Below are 4,716 nucleotides of genomic sequence, written 5' to 3' on the forward strand. Positions count from 1 at the left end.
TCTATCAACCATAGCAATATCAAATCATTGAAGCTTGCACCACTAAATAAGAATACCATCTAAGCAAAATTTTGTAATGAGTTCCTATATCTACTTTGAGATCATTTGATCTAGTAGACATTGATGAGTTTATTGTAACTCCAATCTTCACTTCCTTCGTCCATATTTTTAAATATATTGATTTGGAACTCGTTTGAAATTTTGAAATGAGAGCACCTGTAAAGCATGTGCACATAAAATACCAGTAAATTCAAATTTCTTACAATTACAGCTAACTGTAGAATTTGACGAGTTAAATGTAACAGTACGATGACAAAGTTTTCCTGAAGGAATTACTTTATAACTAGTAACAGTTCTTGTTGTAACACCCATTTCCCGTATCCAACCCTGAACACGAGTTAGAGATGTCACAAAACATTAGGAGATAATCTACATTTGAAAATGGGTAAAATTTTGTTACTTTCAAAAGTTTACAATTCTTAACTTTTATTGTAAAATAATTTTCATAAAATCAAAAATATAATAATATTCTGACCACTTTTTGAAATCCCATTTGAGGCAACTAGATAGTTCTATTATTTTTATATCATAGATAAAACTATCTAAACAACATCTGATTTAAAATCCAATTACTTAATATTTAATACTACCCATACTTATAATTTGCAGACATTTCTTACTCGTATACATGCCAGCTAGAAACTTTAAAACATGATAGGATGTCATCACTGTTTCCTGAAAATATTCCTCGGTGATTGATGCCAAACTCAACACCTTACTCATCTCGCATTCTTTTACCTACGCGTGAAAATCATCACACGCTAAGTATGCACTTAGTGAGGCAATCATATAAATATTCAAAGCAATGCAACACATAAATGAAATGAGTAACAATATTCAATGCATTATGATCATTTTACCTGCATTCCAACCATGTTACTATATATCAACATGATATAAACCATTTATTAAATTTCTTATCAGTATACTTGTCATTTATTACATAGCTCAAAAGCTTATTAACATTTTTATCATTTATTAACCAATAAACCATAGCCCAAAATATAAACCTATGAGGACCCGTGTATTTGAGTAAAATATATGCACTATAGTTCTAAACTTACACTAAGCTTACGCTCTAGTGTTGATCCTATATGACACATAAGGTCGTGTCTACCACCTACACTAGGTTTACACTCTATTGTTGTTGAGTTAATCGATTGGATGAATCGGCCAAGAGGGGGTGAATTGGCAACTAAAAATTTGGTGAACACTTTGACAGAAATTTGAAAGTATTTGTACAGTGATTTAGAGTGGTTCGACTTTCTCAACCAAAGTCTACGTCCACTACCTTAGCTATCCACACTAAGGATTTTCCACAAATTCACTAATTTGTCTTTCTTTTGAGGATAAAGAGTAACCTTACAATTCCCTCAAGAATTATACCCCAAAATTTTGAGAACACTCTCTCAAAGAGAAAATTACAAACTTTGCAAACTTACAGAAAAGCCTCACAAGGCAAGATGTTTGCACAATCTAGAACAAAGAAAGAACATTCAAGAATAATACAATTGAGCACAATGGTGTTCTTGAAATAAAAATGACATTGGATGGAATTTGGCTTGAATTGCTCAAACAATAAGTTTAAGGCTTTCTCTTTTGTTTCTCTCTCAATTCTTGTTTCTTGTTATTCATCAATGGCTTCAGACTTGTTTAAATACACCTTGGATCAATTTTGAATGTTGGGGATCATTGGTGAAGTCAACAGACCCGTTGTGGTGTGAATTCTACTTCAAAAAGTTGTTGGGAGTGTAGGGGTATTGGTACACCTTCAAGGGTAATCGATACATCCTATGTAAAATTCAAATATTTCGATTGTTATAAGACCAAGTGTATCAGTACCTCTCAGGGGTATCGGTACCCATATGGCATTCTATTTTTCTCGGAGCCAAAATCAACATAAGGGGTATCGGTACCTTTGGGATAGGTATCGATACCTCTTTGCATAGGGGTATCGTACCCTATGGGGTATTCATGCCCTTTTTGCATTTGATGTTTCGGTACCTCATAAAGAGGGTATCAATACCTCCCTATTTAAAACTCATTTTTGGCTTGATTTTGGTTCGAAATAATTTGTAAAAATTATTTCAAAAATGTTTTAAGATTGAAATACAATTTTCATTTAAGTAAGGAGTAAAATTAACAATTGAAAAACTTGGAGTAATGTATGTGTATTCGTTAATTGGATCGAATATTGTTTTTTGAAATTGAATATAAAATCTTAAAATTCATTAACACTTTATTTGTTATATCGAAACATCAAAATGTTTTCAACAATCTCCCACTTTTGATATAACAAAACATTTTAGAAAATTTTAAGATTTTCTTTTGAAAAAACATATTTGAAAAATTTACTCCCACACCCAATTTTAAGATTTTCTTTTGAAAAAATCATTTTGAAAAATTTACTCCCACTCCCCCATACTATATTCTCCCCCTTTTTGTTAAATCAAAAAGACTATTAAAACGTTAAACAAATTTTTAAAGAAAATAACAAATTGATATATAGATATAGCTGCTAAGATCAAAGTTAAGAGAAATATTAGCCATTAGTCCACAAACAATATTCATAAACATGTGTATGGTAATTGGTCATAATTGATCTAAGATTTATATGATGCATAAGCTAACAAAAAAATAATTTAAGTTGAAATAACTAAATATCATTCAACTAACCAACAAACATAATATATTCAAAACACAAACTTCAACCAATATCCAAAATCATTCATCAAAATGTTTAACAATTCTAAGTTCAAGTTTCAACCTAAGAAAACTAGCAAGGTGAGGTCATCATCCATCAGAGGATCAGGAGGAGATAGATGTGCCCATATATTAGCCACATCTCATGTAAGCCTATCAACCTTAATGTTAAGTTCATCAAAACGGCTTGATTTTTCCCCGTTGTTACTCTAGATGTTGTTCCGTGAGCTGAGACTCAAGGGATGCAAACTCATATCAAATGTCTCCATGAACGATCGAAAATATGGATGCATCTGACTCTCTTGCTGGGCTGGCTCGTCCTCGGCTAGGTTTACGGAATCATCGACATCTCGGAGAAGATTTCCAAGCTCTGGATCATCAGCCGGAGTCGGAGTAACTCGTGAAGAGCTAGCACCCAGGGTTTTCTAGGTTGAACGAACCCATTGATCCTTGTCTCAACTCTATCCCGATTTACATAAAGATGTAAGATTGATTTGTGTGGTAAGAGGGATGGCTACATCAAGCTCTACCTTAAGCTTGGATTTGATAAACATATTACTAAGAAGGCAGCCATAAACTAAAGTTTTTACACATTTAGAAGGGACATTGTTTACGGTTTCAACGAGCGCAGCAAAGATAATTTGTGGCAGGTTTATTTTCTTTTTTTTTTTGATACAATGTATCCACCATAGGTTAAGCGCTCTAAGAGTAGAGTATTTACCTCAGGATGGTCTAAACCACCAAGAGATGATCAGATGAAAAAAATGTTTGTGATGATCTAGAACACTTGCACTCGACTTGGCTTTATAAGGAGTGACCACCAAATCTCCTTCATTATCTAACCTCTATTATCTAAACCGAATATATTAGCGATGTAATCTGAGTCAATATGAATGTATTGGCCTAAGTGATAAGACCTAATACCTATAGCGGCGGTTTGTGACTCATTTTGGATGCATACCGCATTGGAGTAGAAAATGCGAACGAGTTGGTGATAAACAACTGGTTCAAGATTAAATAGTTTATCAAATTTCCATGATTGGAGGTATTTAAATTTCATGTATATCATGGCTTGTAGAGACGGGATACGTTCTTACCTAATACTATATGACTCAAATGGTGAACAAACCTAGTGTAGACCACTACGACCAGGTTCATTAAAGCATGAATTTTCGAATTGTGATATCGACTCAAAGATGTCCTAGGGCGTTTAGAGTGAGACATGGTTTATGAAATCGGAATAGGAAAGGATACTGCAATTTGAAAATACATGTATGCAACAAGCAATCCCAAAACTCAATATGAGTCCTCAATAATCAAGGTTCTCTAACTTAGTATCTAACGGGCAATTTGAAAAATATTTTGAAAACTTGATTTGAAAATCATAATTTGTATAGTTTTCATGAAAATAACATAATTAAATCAAAAACAACAATTTTAAAACAAATCATATTTTTTTATTTCAAAAAATTTAAAAAAAATAAAAAAATTTGGTTTTTTTATGAAATTAGTTTAGATTCTAATTTTAAACAACATCTATCAAATGCCGATATCTATTTTCTATTTTGAACTAGAACTAACTAAAACTAGTCTTATGTTCAAAAATCAATAAAATATTATTTTTAGAAAAGTTACCTTGAAAATTTGAATATTGAGTGAGATTTGTTGTTGTTTGCACTGATTTGATGAATGTAGCAGGATTAGGAGATGAAGAACTATCGAATTCCGAATAAATTTTTTGGTATAAAGAAAGGTAGAGAATAGGGGTTGAGGGTAAGAGAACGACGTGAGTGTTGAGAGTTTTAGGTTTTGGGAGGAAATGTTGATTTTCTGGAATTTAAAGCCTAAACCCGACAGGGGGTATTGGTACCCATCGAGGGGTATCGATACATATTCAAAGAGGGTATCGATACATGTTGAAGCAGTATCGATACCTATCTAGGGGGTATCGGT

Source organism: Hibiscus syriacus, unplaced genomic scaffold (assembly GCF_006381635.1).
Source record: "Hibiscus syriacus cultivar Baekdansim isolate YM2019G1 unplaced genomic scaffold, ASM638163v2 tig00111473_pilon, whole genome shotgun sequence".
NCBI classification, from domain to species: domain Eukaryota; kingdom Viridiplantae; phylum Streptophyta; class Magnoliopsida; order Malvales; family Malvaceae; genus Hibiscus; species Hibiscus syriacus.